Source organism: Parambassis ranga, unplaced genomic scaffold, assembly GCF_900634625.1.
Source record: "Parambassis ranga unplaced genomic scaffold, fParRan2.1 scaffold_89_arrow_ctg1, whole genome shotgun sequence".
In the NCBI taxonomy this organism is placed as follows: domain Eukaryota; kingdom Metazoa; phylum Chordata; class Actinopteri; family Ambassidae; genus Parambassis; species Parambassis ranga.
The window spans coordinates 28,033-50,860 of NW_021144819.1; the positions used below are offsets into that span (position 1 = coordinate 28,033).

The 22,828-nt window shown below is 40.6% G+C and overlaps 4 non-coding genes across 4 annotated transcripts; all 4 read right to left on the reverse strand.

Moving 5' to 3' along the window:
* Nucleotides 1-7,841: 7,841 nt before the first annotated feature.
* On the reverse strand, nt 7,842-7,924 carry trnal-cag (transfer RNA leucine (anticodon CAG)). The gene has a single exon. It is a non-coding gene; the product is annotated as a tRNA-Leu (tRNA).
* Nucleotides 7,925-8,446: 522 nt separating this feature from the next.
* Nucleotides 8,447-8,528, reverse strand: trnas-aga (transfer RNA serine (anticodon AGA)). The gene has a single exon. It is a non-coding gene; the product is annotated as a tRNA-Ser (tRNA).
* Nucleotides 8,529-9,933: 1,405 nt separating this feature from the next.
* On the reverse strand, nt 9,934-10,016 carry trnal-cag (transfer RNA leucine (anticodon CAG)). The gene has a single exon. It is a non-coding gene; the product is annotated as a tRNA-Leu (tRNA).
* A 6,053-nt stretch (nt 10,017-16,069) lies between these two features.
* trnaa-agc (transfer RNA alanine (anticodon AGC)) lies at nt 16,070-16,142 on the reverse strand. The gene has a single exon. It is a non-coding gene; the product is annotated as a tRNA-Ala (tRNA).
* Nucleotides 16,143-22,828: the final 6,686 nt, after the last annotated feature.

Here is a 22,828-nt window from a genome sequence, read left to right on the forward strand (position 1 = left end):
CTCTCTGTTTCAGTTAACCTGTCCACACAGAATTAGTCTCTGAAACAACATGTAGAGCCCAGATAGCTCAGTCGGAAGAGCATCAGACTTTTAATCTGAGGGTCCAGGGTTCAAGTCCCTGTTCGGGTGGAAAGCCTTGTACTACTAGGATGGCCATGTAGCAGCTCAACTTTACAAGTAGGAGACAGAGTTGGATGTACCCTCTATGTATGTATGTATGTACTTTACAAGTAGGAGACAGAGTTAGATGTACCCTCTATGTAGATGATTTTTTTAGCAAGCACATAACAAACATCAATAAATGTACCCACATGCTGGGAACCACAGGCAGCATGTGGTCCTGACAGCACACAACAGAAAAACCACCATACATACAAAATGGCCGCCTTAAATAGCTGCTGCCACACCTGGAGTCCTCTCCCATCCCCAGATAGGTGATCTCCTTCTCCCTCCATTTTACACTTACCCCACCATACACCTCACACCAAATACAACACATATGTACAATAAATACATGGAATTCCTTCTTATTAAAGGCTAAAAGCTGGTTTAAAACTCATAACTATAATTGCCCTTCAATAAAACGATACCCTCCCCCCCTGCACCTATTTCCTGAGTGGACTGGTCCGGAACTATAAATGCCTGCTTGTTCCAAGAGGGACTCTTTTGACTGTCACCCCTGGCCACAACACAAGGTAAGAGCTCACACACCATCACACATTAGCCCTTAAACATTCAAGTCACATTAACCAACCCACAATCCGATCATTGTATAGTTAATTCAGCATCTGTTTCTTGTGTCTTACAGATAATACCTACAGCTAGTGATGGGTTTTCAAGGCTTTGTTGAAGCTTCGACACCTGATTCAAGAAAAAGGTTCATTACTCGAGGCTTCAATGACACAGTGCTGGAGTAGGACATCTAGTGGTGAATAAAATGAATTGCGGTGTGTGTTATTGGTTCATGGATTGTTTGGGATTTGAATCTCTGTGCACATGCACACTAGTGTAGTCTCGTTCGACCACACTACATGGTTGATGTGCATCCTTTCTTCCCTCCCTCCCTCCCTATCCCTAGCCCAGTAAAACCAGCGCCTAACTGCTGCTGTGATGTCTGCATCCGTGGCAGCAGTGCAGGTGGGGTTTCTTCTCACAGCATCTGAAAGTGACAACACACAAAGACAAAACAAACTGAATTACTCAATTTGTTATATAAGTAGCTACAACACCATCCCGAATTAGCGGCACACTTGTTTAAAAAAGATATAAAGTGGAAGTAAACATAAGGGTGTACTAAATGCCTGAAACACTGGTGATCTTGAGGTGCACTACTGATAAAGTGTCCTAGAAATGTTCACAGACCAACTAGGACAATGGACCTAGGGTTCAGTAATAATACAGTAATGAACCTACATTGTGTGTTAAATATCCTCCCAGATACTAGCAAAATATCTTCTGAGTTTATCTTAGTCCCACAATTTAAATATAATTATATCATTCAAGGTAAGCAAATTAATTTGGGGAGAAAAATGCACTGTAAGGGAAAAATATTTTAACAAAATATGCCATAACTATTGGGACCCCTAAAATATTAGGAATAAAAGGTAATCAAATCTTTTTTTAATTCATATTTTTTATGCAACAGTGACTATAGTCTTTGAAGAAGTATTTTACAACTCCATGCTTCTTTGAGCTATAAACAGTATGTGGCAGTAACAGTATGTCATTTTTCAGCATTTGAAAGACGAGACAAGTGTATTCTGGAAAACGACTTGACCACAACAACTAGGACTAGGAATACCTGGAATCAGATTTCAGTCAGAAAGAGAATTTGGTGTAAGGGGGCTTCAAAAAAGAAAGAGCATCAGAGTGCAGGGCAGCAGTGAAACTATTACAGTGATGAAACGTACCAATGATAACAGCTTTCAGCTGAAGTTTTTCAAATGCAGTCTTGCCATTAGCCCCCCTCCAGCTGACCATTTTGGCAAGGTCATTTTTCATGGCCCCTTTTTAAAATTTGAAAAACTGTGTCTTTGAGGCTGGCACCCCCAACCAACCCAAGGGTTGTAGCCTAAGGAGAGCAATGGAAAATTACTATAATTATTTTGAAATCACACATTATTGCATTACTTCACCTTAAAGACAGGTGTCCACAAATACAGACAGTGTCCATTTTCCTCTCCAGGGCCATTAAGGCCTCCACATTCTGCAGAGGGAAATGGGCACTATGTTTTTCTGCTGCTCCATTATGATCTCCTGGTTCACTAGTATGTCATGCAGAACAGCTGAAACATATCAGACAGAAACAAACAAAACACATAAGCCACGAGTCATAGGTTTGTTCATGTATGTGTGTGTATTTATTTATATATTTATTGACTGATCCATTGAGTGAAACCTCCTATGTATTTCAATAATTCTTACATCCACACATTCCACTACACACTGGCCCTGCTGCTGTAGTGGCCCTGACAGCTCTCTCACATTTCCCTGGCCTATCTGCCTCAATCGCCCTGCCATCAGCTCCCTGTCAATGTGTGCTTCTGGGAAATGTGGTGTATTGAAGATCCCAGGGAACTGCCATGCTAAGAGTCAAATATACAAGTCATGATATAAATCCTTTTATCTGATTGGTTTTAAACTCTGACAACTGATATTCCTTTTCATATAAAATCATGTTTTGGCTGCTTACAAGTGACCATAAACACTAAGTTGCTTTATTATGTTATTTTTAATCACATTACAATTTAACTAAAACTGGAATAATAAAAACATTTAGCGTAAGTATCAATTATTTGTTACAAAGTAATAAATATGGATCAAAGTTTAAGAATGACATGAGTCTAAGAATTGTGGAATTTAAACTTTACCTGGTATTCAGGGATGTCAGTGGAGGATCCACCATTTGGTAGGATCGTACACCCTCCTCCACTCACCCGGTACTGCTGAAGGGGCTTCTGAATAGTGGGAGGTTTGGGAAGAGGTCTCCTTTTAGGAGTAACCATTTCCCCTTCACTATCTTCTTCAATTATTTGTCTGCTTGGTCTTTGGATACAAAAAATGAAACAAAGACAAAGTTTACATAATCATGTTTAATGAAAAGCAGCTGTGACATTGATTTAGCAGAGTAATTGATTGTATGTGTCCCTCAGGTTTGGAAGGCTTCAATTCATACATTTTGAGGAATCCAAAAAATGTAGATGTATTTAAAGAAATGAATAAGTTATTAATTTAACCAAAGGAAACTGTTGCTCATAAAATATGCACAACAAATTTAAACAAAACAAATTCTCAAAATTCCTACCGGATCTTTCTTTTCACTGGCCTGCCAGAGACGTCTTCTGCCTCTGACTGCAGATCAGATTCATGGTAATCATCTGTTTAGAATGGAGTTCAACTTCAGTATTATGTTGCTGATTTATAACCGTTGGTTTATTATTACGAGTTATACATACTTGCTGTGTAAAACACTCCGGCATTATATGTATCCCAGGTGTTATGGGGCTCCTCCATGTTTTTGACAGCTTTGTTGATACCGTCTGCCCTGTATGGAGGCCTGCCAACAGACCCCATCCTTAATCCATGAACTGGGCACCACCTCTACCTCTGCCGTGTTGTCAAAACGACAATGTGGTACATTTTCTGCAATGACAAAACAATGCCCCATTTACTTTGTTTAATCTTAATAGCAAAAAATGGTCTTTACACTGAAAGAAATGACTTGTAAGATTTACTAAAAAAAATCTGCAAGTACATTTTAATGCTGCAATAATAAGTAAGACTTACTTTGTAGATTTAAGGACAGTTTACTCAATACTGGTAAGTTTAGAACCTACTTTTGTGAAGATATTAAGTAAATGTTACGTAATTGCATTTAAGTTGATATGTTATTTTTATTCAAAAAATTGAGTATTATTTATTTGATTAATCTAATCAAAACCGTAAGTAAATTTTACCTTCTAGTTATGAAAGAACTAAGTAGAATTTATTTCTTTCTCTCTTATTTTATTAATTACAAATTCTACTCACTGTAATTAAAAAATGATGCAGGAATTTGATAAATGTAAATGACAAATCACAACACACAAACACGGCCAAACTTTTGTGTTGAACAATTAGATCTAAGCATCCATAATTGTAACAGTGGCCACAGTGGCATGACTTATATCAATTTATAAAACATTTACCCACTGATTTAGACTGGTCATAGAAAAAGGACAATGGTACTGAAGGCTGCTGATGTTTCAGTTTCCTTGTAATAACATAAAGTTACCAAAAATAATTAGATATCACTGGTTTTGACCTCAGCATAAAGTATGAAATGGTGTGTATGACATGAGACATATCTGATTGACAACAGTAACAATACATAAGTCTATTAGTACCTTGCTTAAAGACAGTTCTGCAAGACTTCAAATGTGTAGGGGAGTGGTTGAGCGTAGGCAACCTTAAGTGCTTAAATAAGTCCCAATGAGGAGCACACATGCACGCCACTACACCCCTGCCTTCAAGAAGGATGGAGGCCTCCACTGGATCCTCTCCTTCCGCTTCATGGTACATGAAGATCTTCAGGATGTGTTCCATGTCTTCCACCCAGCAGCCCACCTGCATACAATGTACAACACAAATTAAAATGCATACATTTAAAAATAGAACTTATTGTTCTTCAGACAGGAACCATCCATGCATCATTGAATAAAGATTAGATCACACTAAACAAAGTCAAAATTATTTTCCAATGAGCTGGCCCTATAAAAACAGAACATCTTGATACACAACACCATTGGAGGGTGTTTGGATCAAGGATGCAGATCTCTTGCACATTACAAAAGATACGTGTGGAAAAATGTTAATACAGCTATTACAAAGAGTTGGGGAAAAATTGCAAACAGCTGGACATTGATGAGATTAGAAGATTTCTATGTAACTAAGATTGTACTTGCACCCAAAATAAAACAGCTTTTGAAAATCATGTCTGACAGTTTGGGAACATTAAACACTTTACTTACCAGGCAATCTTTAAAAAGTTCCTCTTCTTTTACACCAGGGTACAGTCTGAGGTCCCAGAGAGCAGAGTCATGTCTCATCTCAATCCTCTGGGGCTGTGAACAGACGTTTGTGTCAATACTAAACCATTATTTATATGCCATGAACTGTCAAATGTGAAGAGAAGAGCATACATTTGCAAAGATCAGTAAGACCACTGCAGACACCAGAAACCAGTCAGCCTGTCCTCCCAAGACCTCAGCTGTCCACTGCCTGGGCTTGTGTTAGAAAAGACATCATCTTGTAAATGAACAAACACCACATGTGTGTTTTAACAATATTACAAACACAAGCCGATTTCCACCTACCTGAATGACAATGTTTTACAAAAGGGTGCTATTCAGCTCTCTGTTGACACAAACACAGATTACAGATTAAATTAGTGCTGTCAATAGATTAAAGAAAATCTCAAATTAATTACAAGTTTAAAAATTAATTAATATTTTTTTAAATACTATTCATAAGACCAAATTCTTTTGGCTAGCAGCTAGCTTGTGCTAACATTCAAGTGATACTTAATCACGTCAACAGAGCTGGTGCGCATGGGGTGGGGTGGCACGTTATTGTCAGAGGCAATAACGTAACGTAGTAGTTTTTTAACACGTTGGCTCCTTCGTTTTAATCTGCAGTACTAATCTTTATGCTTCTCACTGACATGTTTTACTGTGCAGTCTCAGTGTGGACGGGGCTAGTCATACCTTGGGCGCCTTCCAGTGACCGCACATAACGTCCACAACACGGGCTGTACCACACTCGCTGTCGCAGCGGTGCGACGTGGCTCGGTTGCCACACTACGTAATGATACTTGATTATGTGCAAACTAGCTTTAACATATTGCTCGCTGCGCAATATTAAAAAGAAATATTAAGGACTCAGTGTGTTTCAAGCTCACCGTGTGCACCTAGCTAGTTGTCAACCTAGGCTGCATATGTTTTAAACTCATGAGAACTGTCGCTGCCAAAATGCCTCTGGTTGATCTGACCAGAAGATTATTTTCCACAATGAGCATGCTCGGATTCAAACTACACTTCTGGATTAAAGATTGCTCAATATTTATGGTATATGTGCAGTCATTCTATGCACAAATACACAATAAAACGTACTCTTTTCATACAGTTCGATTGTTACATGATAAAAATGAGTCAATATTTATGTTTTTACTTAGGAAATTCTAGTATTCTCTTGATTTTAATATTATTAAGTCGAAAATGTTACAGGTAATTTAGTAAATTTTAGAGTTCGTTTTTTCAGTGTATAAAGGGTCAATCGCAAGTCAATCAGGACTCACTGCACTACATGAAGTGTACTAGTGAAGTATTAGAAGCATCAGACTTTTAATCTGAGGGTCCAGGTTCAAGTCCCTGTTTGGCAGAACACTTTGTACGCCCTATTGCTTGTACACCCACTCCACCACCTCCATGCCTCATCAACGGGCATCCAGCCCAACACTGTTCGCCGACTTCTGGATGGCAGGGGGCTCCAGGGCACGTGATCGTGCTCTGTGTTTAAAAACTGATTCAAGCCCCTCTTAGAGGTGAAACATTATTATTTTGTTTGTCTTATGAAAATGTTATTCATTCCAACAATACCCAAATATGTTTAGCAGATGTAACATAAATATATATTTGCTTTGACTCCCGTGGCCCTCTCAAACCGAATGAGTTCAACTAGCAGAGCAAGAGCATGCGCAGGAGATCAGCCTCTGTCCTACCTGCCATCCGCCTCTGCTTGAAACTACTGTTGGTAAGTTTTCTGTCTTCTATTTAAAGTTTATTATCTTTATGTGAAACAATGTGCATGCCTTAAGATAAATGGACCTTGAGTTTAAGAAGAAGTGTCAGTCATTGTTCACATTGGGGTAGACAGGCTACAAGCACCACATAATGAATCATTCTATTGTGATGCCTTGAGATGAGGTCCAGTATTCTGGAATGGAAGTTACCATTCCAGAATGGAAGGCAACATTCCGGGACAAACATCGGCATAACAGAATGAAGAGCACATTTGCAGAATGAAAGACAGCATTCCGGAATGAAAGTCAAAATTCCGCAATGAAAGGCAGAAATCTAGAATAAGTGGCAGCATACCAGAATAGACATCAGTATTCCGGAAGGATAGGCAGAATTCCCGAATAACAGTCAGTATTCTGGAACAGATGTCAGTATTCCGTAACAGAAGTCAGCAAGACAGCATTCTGGAATGAAAAGCATTCCAGTATAAAAGAAAGTATTCCCAAATGAAAGGCAGAAATCTAGAATGAGTGGCAGCATACCATAATAGACATCCACCCACTCCAGAATAATAGGCAGGATTCCGGAATGGTAGACAAAATTCCGGAATTAAACCCCTAACCCGACAGCGGCCTGTGACGTCATGGAAGTCAGCATTCCGACATTGAAGGCAACATTCCGGGACAAAAGTCAGCAAGACAGCATTCTGGAATGAAAAGCATTCCAGATTGAAAGGCAGAAATCTAGAACGAGCGGCAGCATACCAGAATAGACATCCATCCATGCCAGAATGGTAGACAGGATTCCAGAATGGTAGACAAAATTCCGGACTTAAATCCCTAACCTGACAGCAGCCTGTGACGTCATCCAATCAGAGCCAGAGACTGAACCTCCTTAAGGGCAACAGTGGCAAGAAAAAACAGGAAGAACCCCTGTAGGTTTGGTGTAATGTCTCATCATATCAGATGAAATCATCCAATTGGCTTCTGTGGTCTGGGTTAGAATCTAAGTCAGTCAATGTCTTAAATGATTATTTATTTCCCCTCCAGAGGAAATAAACAGAACTGTCAGGAGTGGGATTTGAACCCACGCCTCCAGTGGAGACTGCGACCTGAACACAGCACCTTGGACCGCTTGGCCATTCTGACATGAAAAGTGTGCTGTCCACAACAAGTTTGGAAAAGCTCAAGGATGAACACTTAATAAACAATCTGAAATCTTCACTGACACTGATGTGGACAGACTCAGAGTGTGTCTGTCTATGCTATCTCAACAAGTCTTGAGCCAGAGATGAGATTTTTCATCTGGTCACCACATGATGAATCATTCTGACTATTGTAGTACCTTGAGATCTGCCTTTCCCAGGTGTTTTGTCCTTAAGGTGAAGCAGTCTCTGCCTCAGGGTGAAACTGGGTTTGAAATGTGCTGGGACGTTTTATCCTTTGCCTCCTCACTGCACACCAGTTGCTCTCGGTCCAGCGTTTTTAAAATGATAGTTTTTGGAAGTGTCAGATGGACTGTGCCAGGGTTTGGTCCTCAGACAGTCAATATAAATGGCAGCACTCTGACTGGTCAAGATGACCTTTTTCATAGAGCTCGTTGTTAACACATCAGACTTGTTAAGTGTAAACGATGGAGGGGCATAAAGTGATCTTGGAGATGAAAAGAACCGTTGTTGGCAGGATTTGAACCTGCGCGGGGAAACCCCAATGGATTTCTAGTCCATCGCCTTAACCACTCGGCCACAACAACCGGCAAAAGGTAACGATGAAGAGTCTGACGACCCAGGTTGGTTCTGTCCATGAGTGCATGGTCTTGTCCAGTTTGTCCTGTCCAGTTTGGTGTTGGTGCTCCTTTACTTGTTTTCCATTTCATTCGCAGGTAAATCTGTGCCGACCCGAGTCTCCGTTTGACAGACAGCTATCACAGAAAGTTGCCGACAGCTGAGCAAGTACTCACGTGCCAACATGGCACAAGTTGAATTGCTTCCAAGCCGGCTGTGTTCACGATCACATGGTCGTTTGAGACTACAAGCCTTCACTGTCCATTCTACGCTGTTTACTTTATTAGGAAGGTGCTCTACAATTGTCCCAACAAGCAGGGGCAGCACTGAACATAAAACTCTCTTTCTCACATGTTATTGTCATGTGTTTTTGTGAAAGATAAGGCTGACTTGTTTTCTTGCTTCTCTATTTAAACAATCTGAAATCTTCACTGACACTGATGTGGACAGACTGAGAGTGTCTCTGTGCTATCTCAACAAGTCTTGAGCCAGAGATGAGAGTTTTCATCTGCATTCATGGTCACCACATAATGAATCATTCTGACTATTGTGATGCCCTGAGATGAGGTCCAGTATTCTGGAATGGAAGTTACCATTCCAGAATGGAAGGCAACATTCCGGGACAAACATCGGCATAACAGAATTCCCGAATAACAGTCAGTATTCTGGAACAGAGGTCAGTATTCCGTAACAGAAGTCAGCAAGACAGCATTCTGGAATGAAAAGTATTCCAGAATAAAAGAAAGTATTCCCAAATGAAAGGCAGAAATCTAGAATGAGTGGCAGCATACCATAATAGACATCCACCCACTCCAGAATAATAGGCAGGATTCCGGAATGGTAGACAAAATTCCGGAATTAAACCCCTAACCCGACAGCGGCCTGCGACGTCATGGAAGTCAGCATTCCGACATGGAAGGCAACATTCCGGGACAAAAGTCAGCAAGACAGCATTCTGGAATGAAAAGCATTCCAGATTGAAAGAAATCATTCCAGATTGAAAGGCAGAAATCTAGAAGGAGCGGCAGCATACCAGAATAGACATCCATCCATGCCAGAATGGTAGACAGGATTCCAGAATGGTAGACAAAATTCCGGACTTAAATCCCTAACCTGACAGCAGCCTGTGACGTCATCCAATCAGAGCCAGAGACTGAACCTCCTTAAGGGCAACAGTGGCAAAAAAAAACAGGAAGAACCCCTGTAGGTTTGATTTAATGTCTCATCATATCAGATGAAATCATCCAATTGGCTTCTGTGGTCTGGGTTAGAATCTAAGTCAGTCAATGTCTTAAATGATTAGTTATTTCCCCTCCAGAGGATAAATTATTTAAATGATTACTTATTTTTCCCTCCAGAGGAAATGAACAGAACTGTCAGGAGTGGGATTTGAACCCACGCCTCCAGTGGAGACTGCGACCTGAACACAGCGCCTTGGACCGCTCGGCCATCCTGACACGAAAAGTGTGCTGTCCACAACAAGTTTGGAAAAGCTCAAGGATGAACACTTAATAAACGATCTGAAATCTTCACTGACACTGATGTGGACAGACTCAGAGTGTGTCTGTCTATGCTATCTCAACAAGTCTTGAGCCAGAGATGAGACTTTTCATCTGGTCACCACATGATGAATCATTCTGACTATTGTAGTACCTTGAGATCTGCCTTTCCCAGGTGTTTTGTCCTTAAGGTGAAGCAGTCTCTGCCTCAGGGTGAAACTGGGTTTGAAATGTGCTGGGACGTTTTATCCTTTGCCTCCTCATTGCACACCAGTTGCTCTCGGTCCAGCGTTTTTAAAATGATAGTTTTTGGAAGTGTCAGATGGACTGTGCCAGGGTTTGGTCCTCAGACAGTCAATATAAATGGCAGCACTCTGACTGGTCAAGATGAATTTTTTCATAGAGCTCGTTGTTAACACATCAGACTTGTTAAGTGTAAACGATGGAGGGGCATAAAGTGATCTTGGAGATGAAAAGAACCGTTGTTGGCAGGATTCGAACCTGTGCGGGGAAACCCCAATGGATTTCTAGTCCATCGCCTTAACCACTCGGCCACAACAACCGGCAAAAGGTAATGATGAAGAGTCTGACGACCCAGGTTGGTTCTGTCCATGAGTGCATGGTCTTGTCCAGTTTGTCCTGTCCAGTTTGGTGTTGGTGCTCCTTTACTTGTTTTCCATTTCATTCGCAGGTTTGATTGTTCACACCTGTGATCAGTCATCAGCCAATCCTTCTGCAGCTTCCATCTAGTATATGTGTCCAATGGAAGCTGAGCAACATGTCAGCTACACACATAGAAACACTACACATAGTTTGTCATATAAATAACATGGATTGAATCATGTTGTACAGTCAATGGAAACAAAAAGCACTGAGAGTGGTGCTGGTAGTGCAGCAGTGGATGGAGGCTGAAGTGCTGCCACCTAGTGTCAATATTTGGTATTAACTGACTACATATTCCACCTTTAACTCTCTGCCATATATACTGTGCCATGTGTGAAGTGATAATAAAATGTGAATGTGAATTTATTGTAAAGAACTTTACTTATTATCCCTGTTATAAGTGAGCAGTGTGTGTGTGTGTGTTTGATGGAGTGTGTAATGTCTGCTCAGTGTTACTGATGCTGCTGTGTGTGATCTGAAAACTGATCAAACTGTGATGTGTCTGATGCTGACAGAAGAATCAGAGGTCAGACAGTCGGATCCTCCTCTGTGACACCTTTAACATCATATCAGAAATCTCTGTCTGCTTCTGGTACATGCAGCTGATCACCAGCAGGGGGCTCACTGCTTTGCTGTCACTCAGGGGGCCTGTTCTGTCTGCCACTGGGATATGATGAGGTGAACTTCAGAGTTTGAATGGATTTCATTTGTCATGTGTTTATGATCATTTTATGAATCAGCTCAAATAAAGGAGACTCATTGAAGTCACAGTTTAGTGTTTTAATACTTATACACACTTATTTTGAAGCTGCTATCAACTTGATGAGTCTTCCTGTTGAAGCACGAGGCAGGACGTGTGTCAGAACATCCATGAACTGAGTAGATTAAGAGGAAAAGCTGATGTGTCACAGCTGCTGGTTGTGTTCTTTCAGTGTCTCCATCTTGAAATGAGGTGTTTTACTTCCTCCAAGTAGAGTGGACCTGGCTCACAGAGTGCTGCTGCTGTTTCTGTCTCTCTGTGAGCAGCATGTTAAACAGCAGGCTCTGAATAGTGACGTCATGATGTCACAGTCACATAAGTCTAATCTCCCAATCTGAGAGAGAGCTGTCATCAACAGCAGGAAGTGCAGGAAGCTCATGGTGTGCAGGCCTCTGATGTGTGGAGGCTGTCGGCTTGTAGCAGCCAACAAGAAGGGAGTTTGTAAAAGTTCTCTGTAACTTTAAATGTGAGGATTCAGAAAGAACTTAGATCAGATATGTGCAGCACTTGTGCAACAGATACTCCAACAGTGACAGCTCTTCTGAAGAAAGCCTGAGGAGCTGAGACCTGGATGAGACACTGATACAGCTTTGCTCTGCTGACAGGAAGGATGAAGGCTGACCACACACACACACACTGACACACACAGACACACATACACACACACACACACGCACATACATAACACAAACATATAGACACACACACACGCACACACACACACACACATATAGACACATGCACACATATAGACGCAACACACACACCAACACACAATCATACACACACTCTTACAGACATGCACACACATTTATTGTCACACCGGCTCAGAAAGTGTGACAAATTGGGGAGGACAAACACAACTTTAACCGTTTGACCATTTTATTGAAGAAAGAACAGTAGTTGTATACCAACAATTGACTAACAAGGAAATGTGCAAACAAAATACACCGCCATGCCTGCAGCAGGCTGGAGAGAGAGCAGCCCTCCTAGTAGGCCAGACGGGGAGAGAGAGAGTGAAGCAAACAGACTGGGAACTCTTAAACCGTCTTCAGCTCGTCAGCACAGGAGAGCTGCATAAGCTCAGGATCAGCTCCACCCAGCAACCTCCTGCACACACAGGGGAGAGACAGCAGCAACAACACAACACTCCCTGAGAGGCCAACACAGGGCCACAATATAGACACTAACACACAGACACATGCACACACACATATACAGACACACACACATACACACAATACACTGCTTCAGACACACACACTGCCTGCTTCAACTGTGGAAAGGCTTCCTGTGCATCAGTACAACAGGCTGTTGGGCCTTTGCAGGATCCTGCAGGGTCGACCCCAAAGTTCAGACTCACAGTTCATAGCAGGACTGAGCTGGATGCAGTCACAGCTCCTCACTGTGTGCAGCAGCTGGACTGAGCTGAACACTGGACTCAGACAGATTCAACATCCACACGTCAGTCACTGGAAGCCTTCAGAATGCTTCTCTCCTCACTCAGCTTCCAGTCCAGATCCAATACCTTACTGCAGGTGAGTGACGGACCTGTCAGCTGTGTGTTAGAAATGCATGAATAAACAGCAGCTTCATGTTGATGCAGGACGTATGAGGGCGCAACACTGATGAGATGAAAAGATTCAGAGGAAAAGGCAGAAAGAGCAGAGCTGATAAGTCACATGACTGATGCACTGACACTCTCTCTAGTCAGCTCCAAAACACCACTCAGATCCATCCACCATTCCAGATCACCTTTGAGAGCTGCTCTCAAAGGTGATCTGGAATGACAGCTGACAGCAGAGAGAGGAAAGCTTTAAATTTACTGCTACAACCTGATTGGCTGCATGAGCAGCGAGGCAGCGACTGATTGGTGGAGGAGCTGACTAGAGAGCGTGTCAGTGCATCAGTCATGTGACTTATCAGCTCTGCTCTTTCTGCTCTGACTGCTGTCCTGATAAAGACCTGAGGAAGACTGTTTGGAGGACACACAGAGTGGACATGGGTCACAGAGTGCTGCTGCTGTTTGTGTCTCTCTGGAGCTCCGGTAGGACTCTGCTGCCATGACGATGTCTTTATAAGAGCTGGGAGAAGAGTGTGTGTGTGTTTATATTTGTTTTCTTTACTGACAATCATATTATGGATAATGCTACTAAGGATCACAGTGGAATTAGTCTGATTGTTTTTAAAGTTGTTATTATAGCAGTTTATGTTCACTGTGTATGCAAGTCCACACTGGATGTTCCTTTTTTAGGATTAACATTTATGGAGCCCCGAAAGGGACATTTGCAATTTATTTATTTATTTATTTATATTTCACGCTGTATATATTTCATCCCTAATATGCAAATCTCCTCTTAAGATACAAATCATAAAGTACACAGTCCTTCTCTGGATAACTATAAACTTCACTACATCCAGTGGTTAAACAGACTGAGCCCTGTTGTTGCTGCTGTCAGCTACAAGGAGACATAAACACAGCGTGAACTGAATCAATATGAATTAAAATGGAGGAAACCTTTATTTGACCCACAATGCAGAAATTAAATCAATACATGTAACATTCAATGAAAACATGTGGCAATAAATGAATGACTAATATGCCACCATATGAACGATCTGGCACCGCCTGGCTGCAGCTCCAAGCAGATGAAGGGAGGTTGGTGAGAGGTGATGAGGTGATGATCTGTTGCCAGAGACAGGTTGATCTGGCCACACTTGTGTGAAACCAGCCTGTCCAGTTCGGATCAACACTGATTGTGAATCAGTTTCAGCTGCTGTTGTGCAAATGGAACAGACAACAGGTGGAAATGAGAGGCAGTTATCAAGACAGCCCCTATAAAGGAGAGGTTCTGCTTCTCAGGAGGGTCACACCCTAATACAAGACCACTTCCTGTTATGCAACAAACTTTATGATTCAATGTTGAGCTAATGCCACAGCCACAAAAAGACATTTCTCCAGCTGCTAGACAGCAAGCCTTATCTAGACATGGAGGACAGTCTCCTCATGGAGGACAGTGATATGCAAAGTGTTCAATCTTTGTTGACACAATTAGAAGAAATCTTTGTTCATATCTTTACCAATGTCAAACTAAGAAGAACATGTGCTTTGTGTTGTTCTTCCACCGACTGACACATGAAAAATAAGAGGTCACACATGGCTCGTTGGTCTAGGGGTATGATTCTCACTTAGGGTGCGAGAGGTCCCGGGTTCAAATCCCTGTATTCCATTGGAGGCCAACTCCTTGTTGTTGACTCTTTTCAGTTCCTCTCTAACTACCACACAGCTTTACAAAGCTAACAAAGTTCTATTCAGACTCATCCCAATCCAGAGCAGTTGTTCCACAGTAACACCTGCAGGAGGACGTCATCACCCAGTATGTGACCTGCACTGTGAGCTGTAAGGTCTTATACAGACAGGTGTGTGTCTTTCCTCATCAAGTCCAATCAGTATCATCAAAGACAGCTGGACTCAGATGAAGGTGTAGAACCATCTGAAGGACGATCAGAAGAAATGGACGCACCTGAGTTCAATATATGAGAGTCACAGCAAAGGCTCTGATACTTAGGACCATGTCATATTTCACTTTGTCTTTTTAATACATCTGCAAACATGTCAACAACTCTGTGTGTTTCTGTCAGTATGGGGAGCTGTGTGGACATTAATGAGGAAAAATGAACTTCAATGATTTTAGCAAATGGCTGCAATACAACAAAGTGAAACATTTAAGGGGGTCTGAATACTTCCTGCACCCACTGTACACATAACAAATGAATGTGACTGAAACAACAGCTCTGTGTGTAATATAAATATACAAACTAATGTGATTTGATCAGAACATTTGAAAAGACAGTGATGATCTGTTCTTATTGTCTAAACAGGAACAGTTGAAGCTCAGCTTGCAGCCCCTGTATCTCAGGCTTCTCAGCTTCTCTTCAGATGTTTGGACGTTTCTGCTGCAACCTCTCATTTAATGACTCACATTTACAACTTTTGACTTTATGTGGAGGAGGGATTGATTTTGGAATGAGGAGGCTGCAGCCTGCAATTCCACCACTAGATGTCAGCATTGCACAGCATTGGTGGTTCAGTTCAGATTGAGAGAATGCAAAGAGTGTGCAAAGCTGTCATCAAAGCAAAAGCTGGCTGCTTGGAAGAATGTCAAACATCAAACATATTCTGCTTGGTTTAACACTGTTCACTACATCATTCCACATGTGTTCCTTCATAGCTCTGATGTCTTCAGGATGAATCTACAATGTAGAAAGTCATAAAAACAAAGACAAACCACTGAGTGACTTTTGACTGGTACATTTAAAATGTCATCATATGTCCTAACCAGCAGGGGGAGCACTGATCATAAACTCTCTGTCTCACATGTTATTGTCATGTGTTTTTATGGAAGATGATGCTGACTGTTGTTTTCTTGCTTCTCTCTGTAAACAGCTTGTAAACAGCAGCTTCCCTGAGGGGAGACTCAGCTAATAAATGATGCTGTAACCTCTGGGACTTGATCTGCTGGGTGGGAGTCCACTATATCATCCATCCTCATCCATCCAGTTACACCCTCCCTCCTAAAATGGAGGCTGGAGGATGCGGGCATTGATCCCGCTACCTCTCGCATGCTAAGCGAGCGCTCTACCATTTGAGCTAATCCCCCTTGTATAAAGGGTCAATCGCAAGTCAATCAGGACTCACTGCACTACATGAAGTGTACTAGTGAAGTATTGGAAGCATCAGACTTTTAATCTAAGGGTCCAGGGTTCAAGTCCCTGTTTGGGCAGAACACTTTGTACTCCCTCTTGCTTGTACTCCCCTTCCCTCTCTGTTAATGTGCTTGGACAGAGCTCTGTGAACAGCCAGCCTCTTTGTGTCTTGCCCTCCTTGTGCAAGGTGTCAATGGTCGTCTTTTGGGCAACTGTCAAGTCAGCAGTCTTCCTGTGGTTGTGCAGCCTACAGAACTAGACTGAGACCATTTAAAGGCCTTTGCAGGTGTTTTGAGTTCATTATCTGGTTAGAGTGGCTCCAGGTGTCTTCAATGTTGAACCTTTTCACATATTCTCATTTCCTGACCTACTGAATGTGGGTTTTCATTGGTTGTCCGTTATAACCATCAAAATTAAAAGAAATAAACACTTGAAATATTTCAGTCTGTGTGGAATGAATGTTTGCATTATACAGCTTTCACCTTTTGAATGGAATTACTGAAATAAATCAACCTTCTGATGATATTCTAATTATATGACCAGCACCTGTAGTGGTTTTTTGTTGCAGCCTGTGGGGTCACCATAGAAACAAAGCTATTTTTATTTTGCTTAGAGAGCACTTGAGAGCACTCCCTAATATTTGTTCTAGTTTCCCGAGTAATGAGAGCGTAATGAGTACCCTAATTAAGACACCTGTGTGATTCTCCTTTCACTCCTGTCAGGGCAGATCCCATGTATTTTAATGGTTGCACCCTCCAAACAACTTCTCTTTTTGTCCAAACCGAAGCCTTCATACCAAAAATAAGAACACCGTCAGAATTACAAGAAGTTGCTCTACACACAGTATAATTTTTATGTGTATGATGTCAAAGATGTGGAGATGGTGGCGAGTTACACAATATGGCTGCTCTGCTTCTGTTTTTGGTTTTACATGATGTCTTAATGGAAGAATGACCGGCACTCTCCCCAAACAGCTGGCTGTGAAGGCAAAACGGTTTGGTGTTCAGTTTAAAGAGTCACACCATCAGAAAGCCTCTCTCCACTCTGAGTGATGACATCATCCACTCTGCCTTTGATCATTCCACGCAATCAAAGTCAAAAGTCAAAGTCAGCTTTATTGTCAAATCTGCTATATGTGCTGGACATACAGAGAATCGAAAATTGCATTACTCTTCACTCTGCAACATATAACATATAGCTAAAAACTTAAGATAAATATAAAGTGTAAAAAGGCACACATAAAATACAAGGCACAAAATGAAGGAACAATGGGTCATTCCTACTATTTGGTGCCATTTGAGCTTGGAAACAGAAATATCAAATTTTACTTCATTTAATAATTTAATGTGATGAAAGTCATTTTAAACTTAGAGAACAGCACAGTGGTCCAGCTCACAATTAAGCAGTTTATCATTTTTTACCAGTTTTTCCACACAAAACCTAGGAAAAATGTCCACCCTGTTATGGGACATTTTCAGCCCTATCAATAATAGTGATTGATTGCAAAGGTGTCATATTTACATTTTCTAAGTGCTAAAATGTCCCTTAACTTATCCTGCAAACTTATTTTTTACATAAGATTGATATACAAATATTATTCTAAAAACTATTGTTGTATTTTATGATGCAATGTTTCACAACCATGTTTCGTTTAGAATAAAAACGGTATTTTTATGGAATTTGACCCCATCTTTAATTAATTTGATTTAGTGTCCTGTATTTCTTGCATGTAACCAAAATAATTTGCACGGTATGATTATTTAAATTTATTTATATCAGAAAAACACACAGGTAACAGGGTGGACACAGTGGTAACAGGGTGGACAGAGGGCAAACATTAAAACAACAAATTTCATCAAAAATAAAAACAATTCATTTTCTCTTCCACCATGAATAATGACCCCAAATGTATTCTACACCCAAAATGAACTATAAGGACATTTTCTTACCACAACTAAAAATTAAACTACTTAACAGACCAGCAACCCTGCTGTTTTTCCAGGAAATCCCACACGGTCTTCTCCAACTGTACAGATCTCTTATTTAAAGGCTGTGGTTCTGTAATTAGACACACAATATGGTCATCCCTGTACCAGTTGATGTCATCTTGTGGGCTTGGCCAGTAGAACTTATTGGTCCCATTCTTGTGCATGCATTTTACACAGACATCATCATCAACTTCCAGTATTATTCCTGGATAGGGTTCACCATCGTAATGCACCACTGTCCAATGTTTTCTTTTTTGATGACCTCAGGTCGTGATGGTTCCTCAACACGTGGATGTTGAGGAACCAACGAATGTGGACCAGCCATTTCTACCAGTCTCACCTCTCTCAGCTCGTAGCAAGCACAGTCAAGTACACCTTTGTCTGCCTGACAAAGGCAAGTTATATCCCGGATTTTTATTGTTCCCGGAGACAAACTGATGACCTGGTGAATTTTCATTGTTCCTTTAACAGGCATAAGTGGAGGCATGTCCAGTATTTCCTGGACTTTTCTTTCAATGGTTTCTTCTCCCACAAAAAACAGCTCCACTGAGGTACCTGTTTTCCTCAAGTGGTAGAACAAGCCTTCTGTATTGGGTATATCTTCCCCATGGCGGACAATTTTGTCAGCTGATCTTTTAAGGCTACCCCCAACACCATCAGGGGCCCCTTTTCCATGGCTGGCCTCAAAGAAGTTCCAGCTTATTTCTTTGAAGCCTTTCTTAAATGGCCTTTGACAGGAGGTAAAATTTTCCCTTCTGTTTGTATTGAGTTGCTGGGCCATCACTGAACACATGGAGGCGATTGACCAGAGGGTATCTTTCCCTCACCATGTCCAACACAGGGCTAAGGTGGGCCCAGATAGCTGGGGGATCATGTCGCCTGGAAGGTGAGATGGAGCAAAAAGCCACTGGTGACTGCTCAGCTGCAGTGTAAAGCACTCCAGTATGTAAAGATGCTTGCTGGTGAGACCTTCCAAAATGGGCTGACTGGATTTCCTGAGAATACTTACAAGATTAGTTCTCACTGAAATCTATGTGTAGTAAACATTCATTGTTCTTTAGGTTTTCTCTGAGGTGTCTATAGGCCCCATACTGCCATCGGATGTTAAAGATGTGTCGTCTAAACCTGAAAAGCCTGTCAGGTTTTTTGTTGCTAACAGCCCTTGGCTGTACAGGGTGTTGGCCATGAATTGTAAGTTCTCATGAGTTCTGCACTAACAGGTTTCTCGATCAGCTTCTGTGGGCATCACAAGCCAAAATGGTCTCAGGGTGCAAAAGCAAGAATAAGATACATGAGGTTCATTTTCTTCTAGGAACCTCTGGTGAAGATTCTTCAATGTGTCAGTCAGCAAACGTTTCTGTTTTTTGTCCTTGTTTTTAGTTACAGTTTGCTTTCGTCCTGTTGTCATCCGACTGACATCGTCTCTTAAAAAGAATGCCACTACTTTTTTCTTACACTCAACAGATAATCTGTCACTTTTCTTTCTTTCAAAGGTCATGAGTTCTCCATCTGTTTTTTGAATTCTTTTTTTTTGAAAATCCCAATGTTACCTGTGCAGCCCTCTGCAGCCTGTATTTTTTTATAATCTTTCCAATTGTTGTTTTTGCAATAATCTGTTTATCTTTTTCCTTCCTTGTGTTCTTGTATTTATTTCTGATGTCTTCAAAAATTGACTCCTGCAACAACAATTTTCGTCTAATGCTTTTGCTAACTGTTTCATGGCGCAGCAGTGAATCCACAGTAGAACGTGGAGATGTTTTTTCACTTTTTAAGCGCTGGCTCCTCTTCTTGTATTTTTCTTTCTTTCTTTTTTCCCTCTCTAACAAGGCCTTTAGACGTTCAATCTCCTTCTGGAGCCTCCTTCTTCCCTGTCTGACCTGCTTCCGTCCTGCAACTTGTCGCCTAACACAGGGATGATATTGTTACAATTTACAATCACTTAAACAGAAAAAAAAATCCTGTCTAAAACAATTTTAGGAAAGAAGGACAATATTAAAGTAGAATTATTATCCTCCAATACTGTTACATTTCTTTCTGTTATAGTACCACTTTATTAGGCCACACCATATTATTGTATTAACTGCTTTTAGTTTTAGAGCTCATTTCACACACAGACACGCAAACTGCACTCAACATACACATAGATAATTTAAATATGAATTTAATGTTTACTCTATTAACAAAGCTTTGAATTATCATCTTTCTTCTAACCTTGAGGGCCCTGGTTGTGGGACATTTTGGTCTGTGGGACTGTCTGGACTTGAAGGAGGAGTGGTTGTTACCAGAAAGGTTGTTATGGCGCTGGCACCCTCCCTCTGCTTTCTCTTCTTTTCTCGCCACTTTTTTCTCTGTACTCTCTTCTCCCTTTCACTGAGGTCTGACACTTTCTTTTTCTTCCCTTCCTCTATGTCTTTTTTCCATTTCTCCATCTCTTTATTGAGGTATCTCTGTCTTCTTTCAGGGTCTGCATCACGGCGGGCCCTGTAGCGCAGCTGCTTTTCAGCAGCAGACAATGGCGCCATATCTTTATAAATGTACAAATACTATATTAATTAAATCTTCCTTGAATTCCATGATACATTGATTAGAAGTAACAATACATGCTGGAAACAATTACTCATAGAACTGTTATGTCCACCCTGTTACTATAGAAAAAGTAACAGGGTGGACAGTAACAGGGGGGACACTTTTTGCTAAAGCAAGCTATTGCTACTACTGTAATGAAGAAAAAGCTAGCAAAAAGCTAACACAGGCAAAGATTTTAACATATTTATTAACCAAGTTTTCAAAATTATAAAAAGTAATCATTGTATACTATAATTAAGGGTAACAGGGGTGACGTCTTATGCTTTGCCACCTCAGTGATCCACTCAAAAATGTTGAAAAAGAGCATGTGCTATTTACTCTGCTTCTTGCAGATGGCTTCCCTCAAAAAAAATGCTACTTCCTGATTGTCACATGACTAGATTAGCAGTCAGGTGATTTGTTCAGAGATACTTTAATTAAAGTAACAGGGGGGAGTCAATTCGGGGACACAACATATTTAAGTAAATTAAAGCATTTAAAATGTTTTTAAAAACAAAAAGACCTTTGGTGATTAATATCATCTTTAAGATTTCACTTTGATGGCATTTTTTTTGTATTTGTTGGACTTTTAATTCAGATGTTTTTTGCAGAATGTTGGTATGCTAGAGAGGGGACATGGCACTTTAGATGACTTAAGCTAAATAAATGATTATTATTTAATAATAAATCCTGGAAACATGTTGTTGCATTCTATAGTACTATAGAATGCAGGATTCCTGTGCATTGTCTGGAGTTTTGCTTCCTGTGTTTTCCCTCCTTGTGTGATTACCTGCCCTGTCCTGTGTGCCACCTGTGCTTCGTTGTCTTTGTATATAGTCTGTGTCTTCCCCTCTGTCTTTGCTAGTTCGTCTCGTCTGTGTGGGCTTTGTTTCGTTCCATGTTTCGTTCCAAAACACAGGAAGTAAAACTCCAGACAATGCACAGGGGGTCAGGACTATCAAAGTAAAACAGGAAGCACAAGACACAACTAAACAACACACTAGAACAACAGGAAAATAACAATAACGAAACACAGATTAAACTAAAAACCCAAAACAAGGAAAACTAGTGAGTTTGTGAAAAGCTAGTGAGTGAATGGATGAGAGAGAGAGAAGAACAAAACAGATAAGTTTTAAGAAAAGTGATTATATTACATTAAAAACACTAATAATATATGCCATTGATCTTTCCTATTCAAGGCATATTAACCTACAGGTTGTGGGCTCCAATTAACTAGTTTTCTAGTTTAGATTGCATGTAATACCACCCCGTCACAGTAAAAAATGTGACAGGGTGGTATGTGACAGGGTGGTAAATTTCAACCTAAAATGGCTGCAGTTCACCATGTGGTCAGCTAGCTAACTTGGCATATGTACTTTTCAACTTGAAATATGATCTTCTTTTCATTAATACTGGAAGAAAAGTGATAAAACACTGTTTTCCCTATCAATTCAACGTGACGGGGTGGTGAGGTTAAGCTCGACGGACCCCGTCTAAAATACAAAAGCAACAAATAATCAACAAAAAATGAGGTGGGAACTTGCCTGCTTTTGAATTTCGCTGGTCCAAAGGCTTAAGTGATGTCACCTCTTTTTTTAAAATGTCATTTAAAGGAACAGTACATTTTTTATAGACAGACAGGGAATGAGTGACAGGGTGGTAAGACAAACTGAGGGACGCACAAAAATCTATTATAATAAATATAATAGATATTTTTTATAAAATTAATGCTTTTATTAAGAATTTATATCATTTATAGTATCAGGGACATCTATTTAATTCTGAAAATGACAAATGTTTGATTTAAATTTTTGTTGTTTTTGTTGAAATGTTGGATGCAAAGTCTATGTTGGCCATTGCGGACATGGCAAAAATGCCACTATAAATTAAAAAATGATTAAAAATTATATCTTATTGTTTTGAAATAGCATTAATTCATATATTGTGTGATTAAGGAGACTTTAATTAACAAATATAAACTGTAGAACATGCAGATTGATATATTTTTATAACTTTTACATTGCATCAAATGTTGAGGACTCAAATGGCACCCGTTTGGTAGAATGACCCAGTAGAAATGCACTAAT